At 49.5% G+C, this 25,544-nt stretch overlaps 1 protein-coding gene across 1 annotated transcript in view; it reads left to right on the forward strand.

The window, feature by feature from the left end:
• The first annotated feature begins 7,774 nt into the window (after positions 1 to 7,774).
• LOC126522907 (calcium-activated chloride channel regulator 2-like) overlaps positions 7,775 to 25,544 on the forward strand; it is a 527,003-nt gene continuing 509,233 nt past the window's right edge. The window contains exon 1 of the mRNA XM_072288729.1: positions 7,775 to 8,880. The gene's annotated coding sequence lies outside the window, so the exon portion shown is untranslated. The remainder of the gene's footprint in view (positions 8,881 to 25,544) is intronic.

The following is a 25,544-nucleotide window of genomic DNA, read 5'->3' on the forward strand; positions in this document are numbered from 1 at the left end:
GTGTGTGTGTGTGTGTGTGTGTGTGTGTGTGTGTGTGTGTGTGTGTGTGCAGAGGTTCAAAATGCCAACAGTTACTGAGCGGTGTGCTGCGGCAGCGTTCAGTGAAGTCCAGTTTTGAGCATTGCTTGCGGAAACGGTTGTGTGACTGGGGTTTGCTAGGTTATGGGAAGGGGTACATTGCAGTGTAGCTGCTTAGCGAAATCATTGACTTGAGGCTGTTGAGTCTTTCTCTTACTCTCGCTTTCTTTTTCTTCCTTATTTATTTTTTCATACGTTAGCATTTGTTTAGTACTTCACGCACTTTTCGGATCCAATCTATCAATGTTTTTATCTATCTATGTTTGTATTTAACCGTTTTGCCTCCTGCCTGCGTCACTGAGTCGTTCGTGGGCGGATGGCTACCACATAGGGCTGCTGCGCTGAGGTAACAGCGTCCGAAACCACGAAACCGTCGGACCAACTTGGGGTCACTGAATATGTGTGGCAATTTGTACACAGGCGCCTCTCTTCGACGAAGCTCTTTCACACCGACGTGGGTCAGTGTTGATGCAGGACTGGGTATAGCACCGCTGTTCGAAGAAACTGACGCCGACTTGAAACACCGTGTGTGTGCCCCTCAGGTCTCTGCTGCTCTTCAACGAATCTCTTTGATGCCAGCTTGAGTCACCGGGCATGTGCCAGTATGTGCGTGCCGTCCTTCACGAAGGCATACTCTACATTCATTGGAGTGACTGACAGTGCAGCTTGCGAGGTCTGCAGCACCGAAGAAAATATCGACCACCTGCGGTGGCACTGTCCACGATATGCCCCAGAAAGACAAGAACTTGCCGAAGCTCTCCAAAAGCTGGACAGTTGGCCGCTTTCTGTGCAGGTGCTGCTGGAACATTGCTCGTCGGCTCATAAAGCGGTGAAGGCGCTTTTGTCTTTCTTGAGGACGGCGGGCTTGTGCGACCGTCTGTGACTATTAATGCAATTTCCACAAGACCACACGCGTCAGTGAACTCACCGCAATTTCCTCTTTTCCTCTCTCTCCCTGTCATCTTTGTTTTCCCCTTTCCCATTCCCCCGGTGTAGGGTAGCCAACCGGACGTTATTCTAGTTAACCTTCCTGCCCTCTGCTTTTCTCTTTCCCTCCTTCAAAGGACGTCTTTGACTCCGACTTGGTTAACTCGGCATGTACCACTGAGGAATGTGACGTTCTGCAATGACGCAAAAGATCCCTTAAATTTTTCCGAGGCCTGGAGGAGACTAGTCCACGTCGTGAGGGGTTCCTGAGGGACAACGACCCGACGCAGCAGGAGGTTGCGCCGGAAATGCACTGGTTGTGTTCTGCTCTTTCGACGAACGCCTTTCACGCCAACGCTTTAGCGAGCTGCGCCATGAATGCACTATAGATATGTGCCGCTCTTCAAATCAACGTCTCGCTATCTCGGGTCACCGATTATGTGCCACTGAGACTGCGGTGAGCGAGGGAACGATTCTCAACGTTCGCAGGCGCCGGCGCGGCGCGCCTCTCATCTCGGAAGCCACGCCAGGAGTTGTCGGCAGCGCCACTGTATGGCGCTTCCAGAGAGAAGTGCGGGAGAGGAACCCGGTTGCCGCATGCCGGGTGTGTCAGCTTTCGCACGCACCGGTGCGCCATGGATTTCGGGGGCCACGCGCAGGCTTCGCGGCGGCGGCGCAAGATGGCGCCGAGTGTTCTTGGGGAAGCGCGAAAGAGACGCTCCGCTGCAGCACACGCCTCGTAGATGACTCGGCTCGACGGCGTGCAATATGTTGTGCGGCTATATTGATTCAACGCTAAACGCATTACCGTCAACAAGTCATAGTGAGATGGGTTCTGCCGATCTTTCTTTTCTTTTTTGTACGAGGTCGTATTACATTTGCGTTCGCAGCGGGACATTGGCGCGCCACCGAAAACCTGAAGTTGTGACAGATTTATTTTTCTTCAGCTTGGTTGCGCCAAAGCCTGCCGGAATATTCTAAAGGAGAAGACGGAATATTCTATAATTTATAGAATTATAGAATATTCTATATTCCCTCATATAGAATATTCAATTCTATATGCAGGAAATATACTGTAAGATTTCTTGTCGTTTTAATATTGTCTTTACGGAGCACTGCTTGCCGCATACATGGCTGACTCCGAAGGAATTACACGGCAACCGAAAGAGCCTGGAAACAAAGGAAGAAATTCGGGTAATTACAATTGTGAAGTTGGCGACGCCTGATTATGACCGACAGTGTCGCAATTTGATCTACACCCGTCTCTCAAGCGAACGCTAATTAACCGTCTACGTTTTCCAGTTCTTCTCAGAAAGAGAATTTGGTGAATGACAGGCACCTTTCTTCCAGAGTGGTTCCATTCGGCTCATATTCATCGGAGCTGTCATTACCAGCGACGCCGGGTATGCTATAGTGACGTTGTGCGGAACTTGAAAAAGACAAAAGTAAGAACGCACCCACAAACCGCGTGCGTGGTAAACTACAACTCATAACCGGCCGCCACGTCGCCGCTATACGATCCGTCAACGAGTGCTCAAAAAATGCGTAGCAGTACAGTCGTTCGTACGTTTAAAATTCAATTATTGCTTTATTCATTTTTTTTCTTGCGCGCGGAATTGAGCTCTTGCGTGAGTTGAAGCACGATTCGAAACGACGGGAATTTCGACAACCGCTTGCTTTGAACGTGATTTTTTTTTTCCTGGCTCGGCGTCATTCGCGCGTACCGCAAGGCCTACGACGAACCCGTAACGTCGCCCATGCAAATCGATTACGATTACAAAAATACGCGAACTTGCAAAATAATGGAGCTTCAACGGACTGAAGAGAAGGCACGTGCGTACCTGGCACGCGGGTACACCTGTTGGTGCCAACAGCATCGACCGTTCAATTCTGTGGCTGTAGGGGCTGGCGCAAGGTGACTCACGCAAAAGTATATAGACCATGCTGGACGCAGCTCGAATCGTTTCATTCTAGAACGTTTTTTTTTTTTTTCTTTCAGTAATCGAACATGAATTCATTTCTTTCTCCGTTTCCGATGTGTAGATGACAGCCGCTCAATGAGCACTATTAGCTGACGAGGTTTGCCAAAAGGGCACGCAAAGTTCGATGACCGTAATGTATACCGCGCACCTAATGTTCTGCTTGTTAAATTTACATCGGATTCGATTTCATGCCACGCAGCGTCGGCTCTTTAAGCACGCTAAAAGGGAGACTGAAAAGCAAAAAAAAAAAAAAAGCTTTAGCTGTATTAGTACGTTACCTTACTGCAATAAAAAAAAATTGAAATGAAACAAAAAAGAAAAGCTACGTACGATTATAGTGAGAGGAGTCTAAAAAATGGCACTTGGTCCTTTATTTAGTGTATAATAATCAATGTACTGCAACAAAATTACCGAAAATAGAGGTTTGAAAGAACACTTTAGCAGTGTAAATTTATGTAGTATTCGTGTTTAGCGGGCCCTTAAGGGGGACCTCCCCCCTCCCCCTCTGGAGGGATAAAAACGCTTCGTTTTTATCAGTGCTGATAACAGTTCACTAAAGCATCTATGCGTTTCTATATCTGTTAATGTATATTGAGCGCATGCATTTGGATAAATATTTACTGCTAGTTGATGTTCGCCTCGCTGTCAGTGAGGGTAACTTGAAGATGTTATGGATGTCACGAAGTCACATTACAGTAGGCAAGCCAGTGACGCTGATTGCAAAGGGGTTAACTGTTTATTAAGATAGAATAGGCAAGCGATAGAATGGAAAGTATTTACACGGACGTCAAACTACGAGTCAAAGGTTAGAATTTTGTTCTTCCTTCTCTTAGCCGAATCTCCACCGGATCCCCTTCCAACGGCCCTGCACGTACATAAAAGCATTCTCAATTCCCTCCTCGCCCCATCGTTTGTCCAATCACACTGCGGTGCGCGCGGTGTGCACACAACGGGGCTCTAAGGTGACACTATCCGGAGTTCCAATACGTCAAGGCCGCCGCCACACATCCTTTGCAGTGCAACGAGTCTCTTGTCTCACAAACAAGCAAGGCACACTCCCCCGCAGAAAACACTTCCACGCCCCGTTGGGGCATCTGGTCCGTTTGCGGAATGTCTCGGCATGGTGCGGTTCAGAGGCGGGGAGGTCTTCTTCAAAGCCACGGCACTGCTTCTGCGAACCGACCGGCGGAAGCCCCGGCTCACAGTTCTACTCGCTTACGCGCTCTTCGTAAACAGTGGCCCCCCCACCCCGATGGCTATAACCTTCCGCCGCCGTTTTGGTGTCGAACCACGCGTCTCTTCTGGCCACTCCGCGTGACCCTTATGTGCCGCCGCCCGCACAAACAACGCTGAACTCCACTCTGCGTATCACCAGTTCAGCTGGAAATGTACAGTCAACCGCAAAAGTTTACGGGACGCAGGATTTGCCAAGGAGCTGAATTCTCGCGAAGCGTGGTCACACAGCCTCGAATTGAATGTTCCAGCATGTAGTAGCCTTCGCCACCTGCACAGCGATTCATTAAACACTAAGTGTCATGCCTCAACAGGGCAGGAATTCGCATCTGAAGGGGAAACTTCATCCCGTAAACTTTTGCTGTTGACTGTACGTGTCGAGCATGGGGCATAAGAAGGGCTTTCCGATATACACACAGGGTGAAAGTGGCAGCAGGGAATAACAGTCGATCAGATAAAATATATTAGAAATATTGCGTCTGAAAACCTGCGAGCATTTATTTGTCATTGGCCTATGCCTTCAAGGGGGCCAGAGAAATGAAAAAAAATGTCATTATTTATCTATTATAAAGGAGACGTTCTAGAATTGAACAATCGCATGCCCATTTGCTTCCTTTCAGTCTTGCGCAAAGTATTCAAAGAGTAACTTCGAATAGGATGATAGCAGCACCACACTTTGATGCGCCGAGAGAACATGATGATGATGATGTTATACAATAGATCGCATTCTTGCATCAATCATTTGGAAATCTTGCGGAATAAGGCCGATATCTATATTTTATAGATTACGAAAAGGTGCTCTATTCAGTCGAAAAACCAGCGGTTACGGAGGCAGTTGCGCACACGAGAAGGAAGAGGAGCAGCATGGGTGTATATCTTTAAAAATATCTAAATAAATGCCGCAACTTTCATAAATCTTCAAGGGAAACGTAGAAGAAATACCGGTTAAGAATGGCGCAAGGCAAGGTGACGCAATCTCACCAATCATGCTGGTCGCATGCTTGGAGGATGTGTTAAGACTGGAGGACTGGAAATGATTTGGTGTCAGGAACAACAGGGAACATTTCAGATACGTGGGTTTTGTAGATGGCTCCTGGGATGAAAATGACTTACAAGCTATAACTAACGATTAACGACAGGGACCAGCGAATTCCGTAGACAGCGCTAAATAACGTGGCGTTGGGCTAGCTGGTGATTTTTCAGAATTGAAAAAGTAGGGTGCGGAAGGGACACCACGAATAATAATAATAATAATAATAATAATAATAATAAGAATAATCTACGAACAATTGAGAGCTCCAATGCGCGCTCCCTTGTCATCTTGTAGTGTCTGTTCCTCGCCCCACACGTTCAGTTCCGTGAGTATAGGTTAGATTATTAATATGCACTAGTAAAGCACAATAACCTGGCAAGGTAACAAGGGTTTTTGATTCGTGGTTAGTGTCCTGAAGCTATGCAAGAGCATATTCATCCAGCGCAAGTAGTCAAAGGGAACGGCGATCGTGAGAAAAAGGAAAAAAATTTCTAGCGAAGGAAAGTGAATTGAAGTGCGTACGAAAATCATTTCGAAGTCATGACCGGCAGCTTACCGATATCATTGCAAAGGAAAGTATGGAATCATTCGATTCTACCAGTAATAACATATGAGGTTGAAACTTGCAGGTTGAGACAGGATTTTGAGAAGAATTTGCGGGCCCTGCAACGAGCGATGAGGCGAAAAACGTCAGGCGGAACGCAAAGCGACAGGAAGACAGCGGTGTGGTTTTGAGAGCAAACGGATGGCAGCCGGTGATATGTAGTTGAGATTTGGAGGACAGGAGGAACAAATGGAGTTGAGCAAGTCATGCAACTCGTAGGGCAGCGAGCAGGACGGGCTTCCGAGGGAAAGGCAATCGAAGACAGCGGAGGATGACGGGGGCTACGAATTTTGCAGGCGTATATGACGAAGTTGGCTGGTGCAGGACCGCCGCGACTGTGGATAATTGATGGGGGCCTGCATTGTTGTGGCGGGCATAAGTCAGGCTGATGAGAGGATGCTGAGAACATGGACCTCTACCAGCACTCTTTTGCCCCGCATATCAAACAATCATCAATCTTTATTTTGCATTCATTCATTAGAGAGTTTTAGAATAGGGGCCCCAAACGTTTTGGGGCCCCAAAGAAAGAGCTTCGAAGCCACTGCGCATGCGCGAGACGCGAACTGCGTTTGTGTTTTGCGTTGAGAACGCTATTTCACCGATTTAGCGGGAGCCCAAATAGCTTTGCGTCAGCAAACATGGCGGCACCCATCGAAGCGACGGCTGTAACCTAGCACTAAACTGGGTTCGATTCGTGGTAACACGTGAAGTTCGCAAGCTAGGAGAAGTGACTGCGGTTATCGTTTTCTCTCAACTAGTAAGTGTTGTGAAGATTGATTCATTAGACGCCACTGATTATGAATTCTATTGTGGATTTTATGGCTCGCAGGCCTAACACGGCTAAGCTTGGCTGGTGAAGACACGTAAAGCTGGTTTGCTCGAAACTAAGCGCAACTAATTGTTTGCGGCTTACAGAATAGCCTCTAAATTGCAATTAAACGCGAATACACGCAAGTCAAAATTACTATTCCTATCATAAAATGGCATATTTTATTTAATTATTTCTAATAGCTTTTCTTTGACGCCGTAGTGGCGCTGTCATCGCAAGACGCTATCCGCAAACGTAAAACCCTATTCTAAAACTCTTCACTCCTGCGTGCCCCAACGCTAACACCCGCAAAGCTCTTTGGAGCCTCTATTCTAAAACTCTCTATTAGGAGCGCAGGAGGAATAAATGGAGTTGAGCAAGTCATGTAATTCGTGGGTCAGCGAGCAGGACAGGCTTCCGAGGGAAAGGAAAGGCAATCGAGGACAGGAGAGGATGACGGTGGTTACGAAGTTTGCAGGCTAGGACGAAGTTGGCCGGGGCAGGAATGCCGTGACTGTGGATAAATTGATGGAGGCCTGCATTGCTGTGGTGGGCATAAGTTAGGCTGACGAGAGGATGCTGAGAGCCCGGACGCCTACTGACCTCTAACCAGCCTCTGGAGTTTGCCCGGCAGCACTCTTTTGCCCAGTATATGCCCGTTACATTGAATAATTGTTACTAGAGAGTTTTAGATTAGGGGACGCAAGCGGCTTGTGTACGCAAGAACTATAGGGGCGAAGGGGTCCGCGCATGCGCAGTACCGTGGCCCCTAGTTCTCGCGCACGCAAGCCGCTGGCGTCCCCTAATCTAAAACTCTCTATTATTGCGCAGGAACCGTCGACGATGATTGTCAATGTCAGCAAGCGAGCAAAGGAACCCTTTCCTTGTCCAGTCCGACCGCCGACCACCGACAGAACGACGAGAACGGCCGAAAGGAGAAGCGTGCAGTGGCGCGAAAGCGCGGGAAAACGCCGACGCGCTGCCGCGCGCGCTCGCTCCCAGTTTTCGACGTCGGCCGCCAGGGCTGCGCTCGGCGCTGGCGTCGGCGCGCGCGCGCACGCGGTCGCGCTCGGGGGTCGCGCGAAGCGGCGGCGACCGGCGGCGGATGAGCTGAGGCGCGGCAAGTGTTTGCCGCCGCTCAGTCTACGCGGCGGAACGCCAGAGTGCGCCAGCGCTGTCCGCTCCCCGCCGTACGACTACGCACCTGCGCAGGTGCGTGTGTGTGTGTTGTGTGCGCGCGCGCTCCGAGCGTCGTGTGCTGCCGCCGTTGGCCGTCTGTTGGCGCCGCTCCGCTGTTGCTGCCGTGCCCTCTGTGCGCGCGGCTTTTGCTCGATGAGGGAGTAGTGTCGTGCCGGTGAAAGGAACAACGCCCCCCTACGTTTGCTTCTTTTTTTTTCTTCCGGGTGCCACTGTTAACTTCGTCGAAGAAGGAAAAAAAAAGGAAAACCCGACGTGCGACTGGAGTTCCCGAAATTTTCGCCGCCCCTTACCCGGAATTGGGCGCAATTCATCGTCCCGCGCTCTTTTGCTTCTCGGAAAAAAAAAAAAGAAACGAATGCCCCCGTGCCCCGTGACCTAACCTGTGCCGGTCGGATGCTGCGTCTCTGCCGAAACAGCGCCGCCGCCCCAACAACAACGTCAACAACTCTGGTTCGGTGATTGCTCCATCTTCACACGTCGCGTCGATTTAGTTTCTTGTTTGTTTGCTTACATTAACTACGCGAGAAACCCCGACAAGCGGGAAGAGAAGCAGCCAGAACAAGAACGCGTTCGCTTTTTACGTTTGTCGGTGCGGTGCGTCTATCGTCGTGGGAGATCCTCGGAAGATGCCGTGAGTGTCGGCGCAGTGTGACCGTTCTCGTTGAGCCAGCGGTACGTCTTTCTCGATTTTTTTTTTATTTCTGCTTCAACCGTCGCCTCGAAGAGTCATCTTGCGACCCCACCGGAGTGACGCTTCCTTCAATAGCCGTCGTTATTAAATTTTTTTTTCCCGCTTTCTTTTTCTTCGACTACCCCGTGTCGGAAAAGCGACGAAACGCGTACGCGCGTTGTTTGGTGCCAGGGGTGTGAACACAGCCGGTGTCTCCCATACTCAGTCGTCGTCGTCGACCCACTCTCGGAGGTCCCGGAAAGGAAAATAGGATACCGTGTCGCCCCCACGTCCGAGTGACAACCGAACGCCACGGAATTCTACGCACACGGAGGAAAAAAAGAGGTACCGTAACGCTTGACTTCTCTTTGGGAACGCTCTGAGTAGCCTCTGGCAGCTGACCTTCTTCTCTTTTTTTTTCTATCTTTTTGCCTCTAGCCTGTCTTTTCCTCATGCGTTCTGAGTCGTCACATTGCTACTGTTCTACAACTGAAGTAGTAGATCTTAGCAGAGATACGCGCTGTGCGCTACCGGCTGATCGGTGGCAGCGACGTTCTGCTGCTGGGTACGGTGTCGCGCGTTCGATCCCGAGTACGGAAAGCCCTCATTTCGATTCAGCTTGGGAATGAAAAGAAAAATTAATATAATAAAATGATCGTGTCCGCCGCCCCCCCCCCCCCCTTCACCCTCCCCCCGAGCTTCGGTCGCGCGCCGAGAAACCAAAATTAACGCGCAGCCGTCCACTAACTCGTCCTTCATCATTGCGTTGCTTTTCGCACATTAAACTCCTAACGATGAAATATTGTTACAATGAAGAGTTTTTTTTTCTTTTTTAATAGTGTGCAAATCACGCGCACCATGAGAATCGATTCCATGCGAAGCATCTTGCAGCTGGCTGACTATGCACCGTCGTTTGTGGTTATACAAGGCGTTACCAAGACGAGCTAACTCGGATTTAACTCGACGTCAAAGAACTCCTGGTGAGAAGAAGATGAAAAAAAATTCGAGAGTTCGCCGCTACTGGCGTCTTTCATTGCTTGGGTGTCGTGCATCTTCGGCGGGTAAACCTCCGTCAGTTAGCTTTCGGACGTGTACACGCGGTGTTAACCGGCAATGATCGTGGTCGCCTTACGCACGAGACAAAACCTGAACGGGGACAAAAAAGAAAAGGAAACGTGAAATAAAGCGAGGCGGTCCAAAGCGTGTTCAGCGTTGTTCACCGAAGAAGTGCGCTGCGAAACCAGTAGATAAGGTGAATACAGCGCTAGCTTTGCCCCACTGCGCAACAACTACACTTTCTTATTGACTACCCGCATGTTTAGAGTGTATAGCTGGAAAGCCTGCACACTGGAAGGAAGGAGGCGGAAATAACGTCCGGAAAGACGGCGAAACGAAGGCCCTCGTGTCTGCAATGGCGCCCATACAGAAGCCGTCATTTTTATTAATCTTTTTTTTTTTCACGGAATCACGTTGAATGCGCTTTAAGTATACTAGGCTTCATCGGTAGTGCTCGCCTTAGCTCTATCATTCACCCCTCGACCTACCCCCCTAGATTGCGTTGCCGTTTTGGACCTGTTCGCTTAACACAATTTGTTGGAGATCTGTTACACGCTCCGTACGTTTACCTTTGTATCTAGCAGTGATATCTGTTTAACAGGCGCGCAATATGGAAGCTATTAAGCGCAGCGCGATCGAACCGCTCTGCACTTTCCGTTTAATGCAGCTGTGCAGCCGCTATAGCTCTCGCGCTGTGCTCGTACGTACATTTCCTTGCGCGATGAAAAAAACTAAACAAAACAAAAAGAAACATTTGTCAGTTTGTGTTCTGCGTTCGCGAAATCCCAGCTGTTCGCTGCCTTAAAGAGAATGGGTAAGAAAATGCATCTTGAATTTGGTCACCCATCGCTCGCAAATCTTGACAGTGAAACACATTTTCGAAGCAGTGCCTTCCGTCTGTTTTAATATTGTTCGTTCAGCTCTGTCTCTCTCTCTCTCCCCCTCTTGCCCCCTCCAACTCTTTTTAGTTTAGATATAAATTTTAAAAAAACTGCCGATGCTGCAAAGAGTATATGGATATAAAACGTTCGGCATGCTTTTACTTAGCCTTTTTCCTTTCGGTACTTCATAAAGGATTTATTTTTGAAAGTTCTTTCCTTTACTTTAAAGTAGGAAAATGGAAAGGTAGGCTACGACATGGCCGTCTGGACCAAAATCCCAAATTCATTATTGGAGCGACAGTAAAGGAGAGAGAAAAGAAAATGTCTGCAATTGCCACACGCACACGACCGAGCACACAAAGAAGTGTTCGCAGCTGTTTCACGTTTACAATAAATTAAATACCGGAAAGCGCGATGCTGTTTTTGTCGCTCACACGCAAGTGCGGTTGCGCTGTACACTTCCGGCCATGAAAAAGAGCAAGACGGCGGCGATTGCGGCATTAAAAAGAACGAGAAATGAACGTGATTATGCGGGGTTGCGTTCGATGCAGGCTGTGAACGCTTATGTGACATGTGAAGGCCAGTCATTGCGTTCTTTGAGGTACGGACAGTAAGGTAAGATTAAAAAAAAAAAAAAAACAGCCACGCATGACAGCGCGCCAGCTGCAGCTGTAATCACGCGTCTCTGTTGTTTGAGCGTGTCCCTGTACGACGCGCAGTCGAACAGCTTGAAGCAATGGGGGCGATGGCCTAAAACATGGTGTGTGTGACACGTTTCCGTATCTTCAATCGCTTCTGACTCATGGAGAGAGCGAGAGCATGACCTTCGAGATCTGTGTCTGTCGAAAGGAATGCCAAGCGCACTAGGCCAACCTCGAGTCTGAAGCAATGGACGGGATGGCATAAAACGTAGCGTGTATGACACGTTTCCGTATACGCAATCGCTTCCGGCGCATGTAGAGAGCGAGAGCATGACCTTCGAGATCTTTGTCCGTTGAATGGTAAAGATGTGCTCGGAATAGACGCCACCATCTCTGTAACCCAGAGAGAGCGGTCGCACGGATTTGGACGCCGCTTACGCCACCGCCTTGTAACGCTCTTTGGAATCGGCAACAGCAAGCGAAAAACGATCGTCATCATTGATTACTGCAGTCTATCGTCGTAGGGAATGGGGAAAGCCGCTGGTTGTTTCTTTTCGGCGTTTCTCTTTCTAGTGAATTGAGCCTCGTCGTAATGTGTGAGCATTAGGCGTATATACATATACTAATGTAGAATAATGTTCAACTTAGACACTGTAATTTGAAAACAGACGTAATTGCCCGTTTGCTTTGGATAAGAGGTGCAGTTAATTTGTGTTGCTCTATATATGAACATCCGCCTCATTGTTCCGGATTCGTCTTGTGGTCGTTCTACATGGAAAGGAAGCCTGTAGACAATAAAAGAACTATGCAGCTACCATGCTTTTTATTATTCTTTTTTCGAAGAACTACGCCACATTTGATTCGAGTAGTTTCCGAGGCCGCACAACTATTCACTTATAGACACGGTTGCGATCAAGCGTATAATTAAAAAAAGAAGATTCAGAAATAGTTATAACTCATCAGTCGCAGTGAAAAATAAAGTGTCTGGGAACTCAACACTGTTGATACGTGATTTCGTTCGTGTAGAATATAAGTATTTTTTTGTTTTGTGAGAATACGAATGAAGTTCTTGGACTTATCTTTGATAAAGCCGCGTGAAATTTAAATGCGAGGAACCGGTAACTGGTGAAAGTATTTTTCAGCGCCAAGCATTGTTGAAGAATCAAGGCAAAAAAAAAAAAAAAAACATTAAGCGACGCGCGCCATAAACCAATGGCAAGCCCAATCCAATGTATTCTATTATACACGAGAAAGGAGCAAATATGAGAGAGAAAGTGTCGTTATCGAGGTTATGTAGAGAACGAAGTCGTTAAATCATCGTGTACACAATCACATCCGATTGCACGCGACGTTTGCCTGAATGTACTAACCTCACGATGAATCTGAGCTGACCTTTATCTGCGTAGTGTCGTCGGGAAAAGAAAGAAGGATAAAAATGTTTAAGGGCATGCCGTTTGGACGAACGGTTCTTGGATGTCGATAAACGCTGTTACGCGCATACATATGCAAACGTTTCGCTGTGCCTATATATGCGTAGCGAGCCCTTGTTACCCAACTACACTGGAAAGGGATCGATGCGTGTGCTCATAAATGTGTGCCAAATACGTACAAGCGCCAAAGGTTCCCCCCCCCCCCCCCTCTACCCCTCAACTGGCCGGTTATTGATCTCTCTGCAGGTTTTGGACAATATGCAAACTGCCTGGATCGGGAAGACGAAAACGATTGGCAACGCATGTACTTATACTTCTTTCTGCCTCCACTTACGAATTCGCGTTCGAGTATCGCGTTCTTGAGAAAGTGGAGAAATGAAAATACACGAACGCCTCACCCTATAGGAGCTTTTGTGACCTTTGCAAACGCATCACCCATAGGTGCGTTTATAACCTTTGCAAACACGCGTAGAATTAGCGGAGTACGAGGAGACACATCTGCAGACGAGACACGGCAGTTTGACTATAGCAGACGACACAGGTGTTGATTTGCAACAGTGGCATATGAGCGCGATCTTTTTTTTTTCTGTGTACATCCAGTCGTGCAGTTGTGAATAAGCTGCGCTGAGACCAGCAACTTCGTCACGGTTGCTTCGGCGGGTGTCGTTGCCTGGTTGTCTCACTAGAAAAATGATCTCGGCGTCTTGACTGCATCACTCAGAAGGCGAACGACTTGCCATGGTAGTAAACGAAAAAGAAAAAAAAAATGAGGCGCCCAGCTACGAAACGAAAGGAGCTCGACTAATTTGAATGGTGGCTCGAAAGACATTTATTTGGGAAGAGGTATATTAGTCACCGAGGAACAGTGACGACCGATGTTCGTGCTTCGGTCACCGTCCGGGCCAGCGTTCCCGTTGCGCCGAAGACATCGCAAGCGAGATTGTGAAAGCCAGAGCGAGATTCCTTTAATGGCTGTTGGAAATGTTTGATGGGTAAGCGGTAAATAAGATCAGTTGAGCGCAGGGAACCACGCACACAACTCTAGAAACGAAAGAAAGAAGGAATTGTTGGGGGGAGGAGGGGGGAGCATTTGTCGACATTGATAGACGAGCTGTCGGAAACAGATTTATTTACCACCACCGGGCGAGATTTCGCCAGAAAAGTCTCGCCATCCGTTTACCTCGACTACAACGTGAGCATCTCTCTTTGGCGCAACCTCTTACGCGCCCCGCACCGAACGCAATGCTCCATCTCGCCACTTGCGTGCAGTGTGGCGAAAGCTACGCGGCGAGCCCTTCACCTGCCTTAATTTTCTGGAAGACGCAGCCAGCTCTACGTTTAGCACTCGCTGCCCAGCGTGGAGTGTGCCCCCGTCTCACCAATTCGGTGCAGTGCAGTAAATGCTGCAGGTCGCGTCAACCAATTAGAAAAGGGAACCAAAACAAGGGGCTGGTCCGTCGTCCCCCTTTGCACTCCATGCGCGCGACGTCAACTGCACGGAGGTTTCGCGAAGGATTAGCAGGCGTACAGCGGGCGAGCTCTCCTATACTCCATTCTCTAGAACACGCAGCCGGCTTTAGATTACCGATTACCCGCCGTAGTGGCTTTAGCGTTGCACTGCTATAAGCTGGAGGCCGCGGGAGCGAATCCCGGCTGCGGCGGCCACACTTCCATGGAGGCGAGATGCGAGAAAACTCCCGCGTATCCAGCATTGGGTGCACGTTAAAAAACCCCAGGTGGTCATAACCAATCCGAAGTCTCCCTCTATACGGCGTGCCTCATAATCACATCGTGCTTTTGGCACGTAAAACACCAGAAATTAAAAGAAAAAAAATTCGCCTCAATTCCACCCTGTGAAAGAGGATGCACAGCGAAGCTGTTGCCGACGTTAGCCGGGCACAACCGACGTTAGACGACGTTTCTCGAGCAGGAGTACCACTATCCATGTACGTCGCGCGCGCCCGCACGTGTGCGGAACTCCCGTGTGCAGCCTCATTCTTCTGCAGGCCCTCCGCCAAGCGCAAGTGCATTATGGAACTAAATGAGTGTTTAATACTAAACTCCGTCAGAAAATGCGTAAAGCACGACTTACACACGAGCTGCGCACATGATATCTTCGGTTTGTTATTCGAATATACGAGAAAACGTAATTCTGTTACGCGGGAGCTCGCAGTTTTCCAGCTGCCGCTTGTTTTTGGGCCCTCCGCGTGGCGCAAGTGCGTTATTGAACTAATTGAGTTTTTCAAAGTATAGCGTGTCAGAAAATTCGTAAAGTACAACTTACACACCACCTACAGACATGGTAGCGTCGGATTGTAATTCGAATGCGCGAGAAAACGTAATTCTGCTACGCGGAAACTCAAACACGGAGCCCTCTCCAGCTGCCGTTTGTTTTTGGGGTGCGCACGCCACGAAAAAATCCCGACCAACTCTACGCTAACAGCTTCGCCGTAAAAGGAAAAAACATGGTTACCGACTGTGGAGGTGGTACGTACGAGCCGCTAGCTGCTATAGCCTCCGCCACACTGCACGGAGTTGCCGAGGCGGAGTGTACAATACCGGCGCGAGGCGCTACACATGTGTTGTCGCTGCCGCCGAGTCCAGCAGTGTTCGCGAGCGTCAAGTCGAAACGCTGATTGCGTTAACGACTCGATGAGTCAGTCGCACGGCTTGGCGCTTTTCTCTTGATTGCCGCGCGGGCGTGACTGGCGAGCTATACCCGCGGGCCCGCGGGAGGACCATTTTTCATCCGCCTTTGATCGCCCCGTTTGGCTCCAGATAAAAAAAAAACGAAAAAAAAAAGAACGGGAGCTAAAAGAACTTCCATGTCGAGCTAAAGCTTGGCGGTCGCTGATGCCCCGGTCGAGCTGTAACGGTTCCACTTTGGGAACCCGAACGAAAGAAGAAAAAGAAACTAAAGAACAAGACCAAAGCAAGGAGGTTCTCTTGTCTGCCACTCGTTGTTATTCGGTTAATCGCCGCTATGCTTGTTGAACCGTGCATTAGCTACGCTGGTCGCATTATCCGTGGCCCAGGGTGCTTTACAAGGAAGCCGGGTATAAAATGATGAATGAGAGCCAGTGAAAACTCGACTGCGTCACGTCCACTGTGGCGTATATACACCCGGAAATCGCCGTTGTTCCTTCCTTCGAGCTTGTCGGCGGTGCTACGCTCCAAGCGACTGCCTCTCTCTCTCCTGTCGCTGCGACGTCGATCGCCGAACCGTCGCGCCGTTTCCGAAACGCGACGGTCGCTGACGTGCTGGAAGGGCTACAGGGTTATTTAACGCGCTGCCACTTCGAAACCATCTCGCGGCCTGAGAGAATGGTTCGCTTCGTTTGGGAGCGATCGTAGGTTGAGCACCCGCCGGCGCGGAAATGGGAAGTGGTTGCGGCGTTCCGCTCAGGAACACGAGGTCGCGGGTTCGATCCCTTGCAGCGGCGACCGTAGTCCGATGGCGGTGAAACGCAGTAGCGCGCTCGGTGTGAGGCACGCGATGCAGAAGCTCAGGTCGTCGAAATAAATCCGGAGCTCTTTGAAGACACGGTGTTCTTCGTAAACCATGCGTTGCTTTTGAGATTAAACCCCGTAATTTGATGGTTTCTTTTTTTCTAGTGGTAGGTTGGTGTTCTTTGTAATGCTCGGCACGCAGGAGACGGGAAAAGCGTGGCCGAAACGGCGCACTAGAAACGACCCTACTGATTTCGAGGACGCTTCTCCGCAACGCACAATTGCCCGAAATGAACCGGACCAACAGGTGTAGTTGATGCGATTTCTGTACAACTGGTGCATTGCGCTGTCCTTCGTGCTTTCTTCTTATACATCACCTTGAACACAGGAGGACAAGAACTGCGGAGGTGTTGCTTAGACGTCTCAATTTTAGCAGTACTGACCGCATATAATTTGTGTATTGTGAGAAAGCCAGCTTACGTTCTTTAATTTCAAAAGGGTCGCATAATACTGAGTGATTTCGCGAGATGAGATCTAAAAACACAGCGGGAAAATGCTGTTTTGTTTTACCAACTTTCTGTTTGTTTCCCGTCATTGTCAGTCTGCGTTATTTGCCGAACATTTATGCGAGTTCTTGTAATGCATTTCGGCAGCAACGTCGTGTTCTGTATTTTTTTTTTTTTTTTGCTAACACGTTCCAGCTGCCAAAATGCTCGCGTCGGTATAGTCTGACAGCGTCGTTCTGCGACGACAGCACTTTCCGATCGTCCCACGCTCGAGAAATACTAGCGTGCCTTAGAAATTAGCAGCTCCGCACCTCGATCGTGAAAGCGCGTGGGTGGTGTGACAGAGCGGTTCGGTCTCAAAAAATATAGTAATCGTATCCTGGTCTTAAAAGAGCCGCAACTAAAATAACGTTGCTCTCTCTCTCTCGTTAAAACGACTACTTCGAACGGTGCCACGCATTTCGTCCCCCCATTCGCCTCGCACCCCTCTCCCACTTTCTCGCAGGAAAAAAAAAGTACAAAAAATGCTCTGGTTCTCACCACACCGTCGCACTCCTACGCCGCCGCTGTCAACTCCACTGTCGTACCGCTAACTGCCGCGCATCGGCAGCGACACTGTGAGAGGGTTGGTGTCCTCTTGCCTCGTCAAGCGAGTCGCGGAATAAAGAGAAGCGCTACAAAGAAACCTTCGGAAGCGAGAAAACTAAGGCAGAAAAAGAAAGCAAAGAGTCGCGCCACCGGTGCCTCGTATACTGCACAGTGCTGCGACGTGCGTGTGTGTGTGTGCGGGGGTCGCACGGCGACGTTCCGCTACGCCGCGCAACTCCGCGACCGTCGCCTCGCGCCCCCTACGATATAGTAGTAGTCATCCACGCTGCCGAGGCTGCCACTGACGCAGAGGTGGCAGGCAGCTCGCGGGAAGGCCGCTGAGCGGACGCGGGAAAACGACGCTGGGACGACAAGAAGAAAAAAACAAAAAACAAAGCGATATCGGTATGAAAGGCACGCGCAGCAGGCCAGCACAGCAGGCCGGTTCAAAAGCGTGACGAACGTTCGGCTCGAGCCCTTCCCCCCCCACCCACCTCCCGCTCGCGCATCGTGCACGTTCGGTTTATATCTGGAGCGTTGGATAACGCCCCCTTTGCCTCCGACGGGTACCTCTCTCTCTCCCTCTCGCCTTTGCTGCTGGATCCACACGGACGCCGTTTACCTGCCTGCCTGCCTGCGTGTAACGTGGCTAGATGTCGCTGCGGTGCGTGTGTAGAAAGGGACTTCATGTGTAGTCTCCTGTACGAAAAATTGGAGGACGCTTAAGTTTCCCCTCTAAGAGTGGAATGCGATAGCGTTCAAAAACCCCTTACTGCTTTTCATGCTTCCCGACAACTGCAGCTCATGTAACCGTAACGTTTACCGGGAAACGCTGGCCGCGAACGCTATGCACGAAGGCGAGCTTTCTGGTAGAAACGGGGTCTCTTGCGTGGGTCAATCTCCTGTTCCACACTTCTAATATTTCAATCTGAAAAGAGCTAACATAAAGGACATGCGCTGTCGGTGTTTCTTTTCTTTTTTTTTTTCATTACATGTGGGCTGCCGTTCTCAAAATTCCGAGGAATAACTTTGTAAATAATGAAAGACAAGGTATGAGCTAACTTTGGTGCTAGAGAAGTGGTTGGGTATGCGTGGTTCGGAATTTGGTGCGAAATTCTTTTTGCCGTAATGATGTCCGACTCTGGAAGCGGGATTTTCTGAGACACGGGCTCCCTAACGCTATCGCTGGCTGAACCGCCGCACTTGAAAATCCCGTTGTCAATGTAACGCCAGAGTTCCCTCTTGTGATTTTTTGTACTCTCTCTCTCTCTTTCCTTGTGTGTGCGAGAGAGAGAGCGCACGAGAAATATATCGTATTATAATACCGTCCAAGGATACCAGCACACTTCAGGTATTGCGAGTACCTAAATTTGCTTTTCTCATGGTGGGTCCAGCGGTCCCTACGTTTCTGTTCTACGTTTCACGGTAAATTTCTAATCCGAAGGACGATGTAGTCCGCACTTCGTGCCTAGCTACCGCGCTCAGTTTCGGCTCGACTGTATGGAGTGAAGTGTCGTCTGGGTTAACTTAAAGGAGTCCGTTTCAACTGTTTCCTTTTAAGCACGAGCAGGGTAATTTCCTCGGCAAGGGGGTTATGTGTATTCTCTGAGCGTCCACCTAGTGGACATGTCCATTTGGTCTGCTGCTGAACTTCTGATTGGTTGCGCCAGGGTACGCATCAGAGAGACAGGCGCCCCGGGCCAATTAGCTCTCCAGCAGCAGATGAAATGAAAATGTCTACTAGGCGGACACTTGCAAAATAACCCTCCTCCCCCTCTTTCCCTGCTTTTGTCAAATGAGCGCGCAATACCCTTGTTGTGTGGCTACAGAAGTGCGTACGTGTTTTCTTCCATCAGTGCTTGAACATACAGGAAGAGCGCGGATGCGACTGCGCGCACAGTTGGCTTCAGTTTTGCCGTCTGTCCTCATCACAACGCAGCCGTTGTGGCTGGGTATCGAACCCGCGACCTCGTGCCCGGCAGCAGAGTTGCCACAAGTACCGAATTCACCGCCGCGCGTTCGGGGCTGTGCGATGTGGTTGCTTCTTCAGATCGAAGAATCAACCTCTTCGATTCGACGCAACGAAAACAACCACCCAACGGGGCGGCGATCGATTATTCGGATTCATCGAATACCGTCGCTCACTTGTCTAGTGTGCAGAACGAAATGCTGACGTCCACGAAAACGCGCGTACGTGCCCGCCCCCCCCCCCTTCTTTTTTTTCTTCTGAGCCTGTCTCATCTGAATAAAGGCGCCGCAAATAAAATTTCGCCGCTTCCGAATGCGTATATAGCTCGCACCCATGCCTTTTTCGAACGGAGCCTGCGCTCTTTTTTTTACCATATCGTAGTTCTGCATGTATGCGAGCCTATATCGTTAAAACGGGGCACGTTCGGCACACGTCAAGTCGCTCTTGACCCGTTCTCGCGTCGTCTCGAGCGAACGCCGACGCCGCGTGAGCGTGCGAGAAGCATCGCGTGGAGGATCCGCAGCCGTGCTCGACTTTATACTGTAGCCGTGTTCAAATACACACCCTCTCTCTCTCTATCTGCGTACCGTTAGTCGCAGGTTTTCTTTGCCTCTTCTTCCTATTCTCGCTTACCCCCTTTGCTATGTACCGTTGTGTAAAGAGGAAAAAAAACTACTAACGACCCGTTGCTCACACTCACGCGCGCACACACACACCCGCCCAGATACGGGTGGGCGCGACGAACGGGTGCCCGAAATAAGTATCGTCCGTGCTCGCTGCCTCGACGTCGTCGTGTGAAGAGCGCTGGGGACGACGCTGCTGCGCTTGGGGTATGGCGCGTGCTCTTGCTCCCGTGCGCTTCTGCTGGCGTCGGGAAAGCATGTGGGAGCGCGCGCTTGTAACAAACACACAAAGAAAGGGCACTAGCGGGAGAGGAGGGCGAGCGAGCCCCAGGGAAACGGCACAAAAGCGTGAACGAACAGCGTCATGATTTGGTCCGCCTCTTTGATAATGATCAGCGCGGCGCCGCCAGGCAGGCAAGAAAGAGGGCCCTGTCTTTCTTTTCTTCTTCCCCTTTCGTTCTTTCCTTTTTTCTTTATTTACATTTCGCGTGCGTGTCGGTTCCTTCCTCTTGGGATGGTTGTTGAGTGATGGCGAAGGAGGAGGTGGAAGGGGGAGTAGTCGTGCCTCTGCCGTCTACAGAAGGATGCGGGGGGGGGGGGGGGGGGGCGGGAGAGAAGAGCGATTCTCTCACTTGTCGTTGGTGCAGAACACTGCATGGTGCGTGCGTTTGCTTTGTGTATGTCACGAAGCGTGCCGCTCGTGTCTTTTTGGCTCGGCTGTCCTGTTCTGCTGCGTGATTTGGGTCCTCGGAGAATGTGCCCTAAGCACGTGGAGACCGTGTCTCTCTCTCTGTCAGAGCGTTATCGAATCGGCGTGTATATACTCTGCAACACGGTGCATGGTGTAGCACGGTGCATATGCTCTGCAGCACGGTACAGTCTCGTTCACTGTTATATAGAGCGGCGGTGAGCCGCTCGCGGGCAGTGCAACATGCTCAGTTTCGCACTTCTGAATGTGGGGTCGCATGCGCTTTGAAATGTCACCGCGAACCCAGTAACCGCCGACAGGCGTCGATCACGTAGCTCAATGAGAGAAAGAGAGAGGGAGAGAGAGAGAGGGGGGCGGGGTTCATAATATGATGGAGCTGTTAGCATGGCTGTTCGCCCCTGACATGCTACTGCAGGTGCTGGGTGATGATTAGGATGTATAATGCAGTGATAAACACTTAACAGCACATACAGTCACACACACTGAATAAACAGTGTTAACAGTTAACAGTGCAGCTGATTAAATCAAGCAGGGTACGTGGTTATTTGTCACTGCCCCATTTCAAGGGGGATGCCAATAAATAATAACGGTCATCGTCATCAGGTTCGTGTCTTCTGTTCAGAAGTGTGTGGGCCTGTACTGGGTTGCACCTCAGCGGAAGCTATACGACTTAGTATCGTCATGCCACAGTCATCCAGCTGTAGTGGACGCACCTGTCCCACGGAGTAAGAGCGTCGTCTGCACATCCCTGAACATGTACGCTCCAGTGCGATCCCAAGACAACGTAGCAAACAAGTTTCGTGGTAAGAATCAAGGTGGAGGCAGCTTTGGGAAAATAAGTCGCCATCTATTGGAAAGCTGCACGAATGTAAGAAAAATATTTTTGTAGAAGAGCTTCGCAATTGAACAAAGGCTCGTAAAAACCCGGGTAGTAGCTGAGTTTCCCAACTGCGAACGTTCCATTTCTCTCTCTCTCTCTCTCTCTCTCTCTCTCTCTCTCTCTCTCTCTCTCCTTGCTTTTTTTTTTTAAGGGTGTAGTATGTGCTTCTTTACTAACTACGTGCTGCTTTTGGGTGGATGACAACATTTGCAATTGATCGGCCTGGAGCTGAGCTTCAAACGCACTCTTTGCGGAGGTGTCTTATTCTCTCTCACTCTGTGAAAGACAAACAGAATTTTAACAGTACACTCCTATTGGGACACTCCTAGGGCAGGACCCTCCTACGGAGGAGATTAACGCCGTAGTAGTTCCGCATATCTGTATCATTTACGTCTCTGTACTCAAACACCTCCGTATATGTGTTCAACCATTGTCAAAGGAGTCAGGCATTTTGAGCCTTGGTGTGATGCGGTTAGCTAACTCCGTCGCCGACATCAGTATCTTATACTCTCTTTGGCTCAAGCTGTGTTTCCAACGTTAACGCTTTTGCAGTGGCTTCCAGAGAAATAACGGTTCTCCTCTTGCGTGCGCTACAGGGTATTGCAACATTTCGAACAGCTTGTACAAACAACGAAAGAAGAAAAAGAAACGCACAATAAAATACGGCATTGAAAACTATTTCCCTGCGCCCCGCAAGGTTCGACGGGTGATCGGCGGACAGGGCCGTCGGAGTGGGGGAACGCTATTCTCCGCAGCAATCATCGTTCCGCGCGCTCTCCCTCTTTCCCTCTCGGTGTCTTTTAACGGGTTCTGCCACACGCAACACGGGACGCGCCACCGAGCGCCCAGAATGCATCCGCGGCTTCCTTTCGAGCTCATCGCCGGGGCTCACGCTCCGTACAGCCAAATCGCACAAGGACAACCACAGCAGCAGCAGCGCAATGCTGTTTCTGCTGCCGCTGCTCAAGTCGTTTGTTTTTTCGTCTTCAACTGATGCGCGGAGCCGTGTTTCCTTTACCGCCCTCTCCGTGCTGAACGCCGCTGCCGTCGCTGTCCGTGTTCTTCCGCACGCTAATGCACCGACCGCGGACCTGTCTGGCGTAACGCGTTGACACCGTCAGACGTGCCGAGGCCGCCGCCGCGAGAAGCGCCCGTTAAAGAATGCAGGCATTGGGTGGTCGCCAGGCATTGTGCGCTGGCCGTGCTGCTTGGCATCGCTCGCGGCCATCATCTCCGTGTGTGTTTTTTTCGCTGCGGCGCTTCTCTTGCCGGTGCTGTGGCCTTGGAAGCAGCTAGCTTTCTCTTCGCTTGGCTCGAGGGGGCGTGTCCCGATGCGAACCCACCCTCGCTGTGCGGTTTCCTCTTGTCAAAAAAAGAAAAAAAAATGCCTGATTGCATACACGGACTGTCGGCGATGTTTCCGGGTAAAACACGGTACGTGGACGAAAAGAAAACAAAATTTGGAGGAGCCAAGGAACGGCTCTGCCTATATCCCGAACGATAACCGTATAGCTGCGACCTCTATTATACGGCTTGTTAGAAAACGGTATGCAGTTCTCCGGTTGAATGGTGGCATTGAAGCGGTGCTGTCGTAAGTTGGGCAGAGCGCCGCTAAATGACGCGACAACGGATATAGCCGTGGATCAATGCATAGAAACGCTACAGCTTCCACAGTACCGCACGATATGTTGCTCTCTGAAGAAACTGCGGGCAGCGGCTGAGTGTAGTTACGGCTTTAGATCTGCTGACAGAACCCAGGTCTCGAGTTCGATTCCCCCGGTGCGCGTGTGCGTTCTGCAAAAACGCCAAGGCGAACGCGTTCAACTGCGCTGTCGCGAATGTCCCTTCTCGCGAGCGTACGAGTAGTGTTACAGTGTAATATAGCCAGAATAGTACAGTGTTAAATAGCCAGAACCGTATACCATGTCATTTACACTGTGCGTTTTCGCTGTATGCCTTGTACAGGGAGGCTCGGGCGTCCCTCAAGTGATTGTGTTCATTTTTTGCCCGGGCCTACCCGCATTGTTAATTTTTGGCGATGGAAGTAAAGTACAGTTAGCAATGCACTCGTGGGTATGCTGTCGTTATACCGTCTTGGTAGTTCCAAGGTTGATTCAAATAGGTCGCGAAGCTCGAGAGCACTGCATAATAATTTACACCCATAAAAGTGAAAAGGGGTGTAAATGTACGTAGAACTCGCACCCTTAGGGTGTGATTTGTATAACCGACACCCTAAGCGTGGGAGTTGGAGTTATAGACACGTTTGCACCCTTTTTTTTTTTTCACTTTTAAGGGCAAAAATTATTTTACACTGTGCTGCCCGGCGACTGCTCGTGCGGGGGAATCCGTCATATTCGCGCCACCTTTAACACATTTAACCATTTTTAACACTTTTAACATTCGCGCCACGGCTCTCCGTTACCACGGTCGGAGAAACGCAAACGCTCACTCCACCATGCGTGGCCGCTTTCGCGTAGTTTCGCGAACCCAGAATTGAATGAGAGCGCGCGAATCGTGAACAAACCGCGGCTGCTTATTTCTCAATTTTCGCCCTTGTTGTCGTTTCACTTTGTTCGAAAGATCGTTCTCCTCGGCGGCGGCGTTGCTTAATCCCCGTTTGATTTTCTCGAACCCTATGTATATAGGACAACATGTAGTTTTTATCACCAAGAACTTCTGAATTAAGTACCGAAGAGAGCGTTTCTAGTGTTGCGACACCACGGGTATGCCGTTCTCAGTGGCAGCCATCGGTCGCTAAAGCTAGCGCTGCTCTTACTTTTATTTTTTTCCTTAGTCCGCGCAGTTCAAGGTGCCCTATAGCACATGGGGGTCACCCACGTGTCGTGTAAATAATAGTGTCATTCCTGCCCGTAATGTGTGTGAAAAGAACTTGTCTCTCTAAAGTGAGAATGTCGTTTCCTTTTCCTTTTTTTTTTCTTTCCATGAGCCAAGTGCGACCGATATTGTTTGTTTCCGTTTTCATTTGCTTCGACATTCGCTTATGTTATTAATTTCATAGAATGACAACACGAAGTGAGGGTATTGGCTTTCGAAATGACATGTTGCCATTTTTCACGGACGCTTCACTTCGGCCCATTAGATTGGTTTCGCCAGAACTCATTAGTAAGAATGTACTCTCGAAGTTTGCCAAACAAGGGCGAGTTGTGCATATATATATATATATATATATATATATATATATATATATATATATATATATATATATATATATATACCTGTCGTCGCTTTGTGGAAAAAACGAGGAGTTCGTAAATTTGCTGCGATTGAGTTCGTATTATGATCAGTTCTAGCTTGCACTGTTGAATGAAGTATTCTAATGACCCACCCGCGTCGCAGCTATGAAACTAGAAAAAAAAAATCGATATCTACTTACTTCTTGAATACATGTGGCCATAAGGAGATTACTAAATGCAGCCTTCATCATGCAATGGCGGCATTGATTGCTTCTTTAAAAAAACAAGGAATTTAGAAAGAAGTAGAGTACTGCAACTTATGCTGGTAATCGCACGTCGGCATCAGAGGCGCCGGCGCCACCAAAACGTCGATATCGACAAATGCAGGGATCCGTTTATTTATTTGCATATCCCCAATTGCTATCTTCAAACTCTCTGCTACTACTCAGGCTACGTCCGTGGCTTTTGCTGAAATGTTTATTACGGAGTTGCATATGCAACGTCGAGCACCTGCATTGTCTGCAAATCGTTTCGCTTTCTCGTCGGCTTACTTAATGGCGCCTTGGCACAATTTCGCGGTTGTTTGGTAGCAAGAGCTGGAAAGGAAGTTTTAGCGCACTGCTGAGGCGGTTTCTTTGTTCTTGTCAGAAAGCTTTTTTTTTTTTCGGCAACATGTGGACGGGAAATGTAGTCAGTTTATTTAGGCGCATGACACGTTTCTTTTAAACGTCTAGAGAGAGAGAGAGAGAAGGCGTTAGAATGAAGTGACAATACAACGAAGCTTTGAAATGCCGGAAATTTTCGTTAACACATACCTTCAGTAAGTCAGCAGAATGTACGCGCTAATCACAGAAAGAAAACTAAGTAATTGATCATTAACGAACGAGGGAGGTCAGCTATAGTGTAGAGGAAGCACCCGATTTATGGGACGACGTGTAGGGAAAAAAGGCTGCTCAAATGGTTTGCATATCTGGCGAACCCTGGTGGAAACTTGCTGGATATGCAGCACCATAGTCGTACGGCGGACCAACATGTGTTTTACCCACATGTGTTTGGAGCTTTATGTGGCAAGCACATGCGCG

The sequence above is a fragment of the Dermacentor andersoni genome, chromosome 6 (genome assembly GCF_023375885.2).
Source record: "Dermacentor andersoni chromosome 6, qqDerAnde1_hic_scaffold, whole genome shotgun sequence".
Taxonomy (NCBI): domain Eukaryota; kingdom Metazoa; phylum Arthropoda; class Arachnida; order Ixodida; family Ixodidae; genus Dermacentor; species Dermacentor andersoni.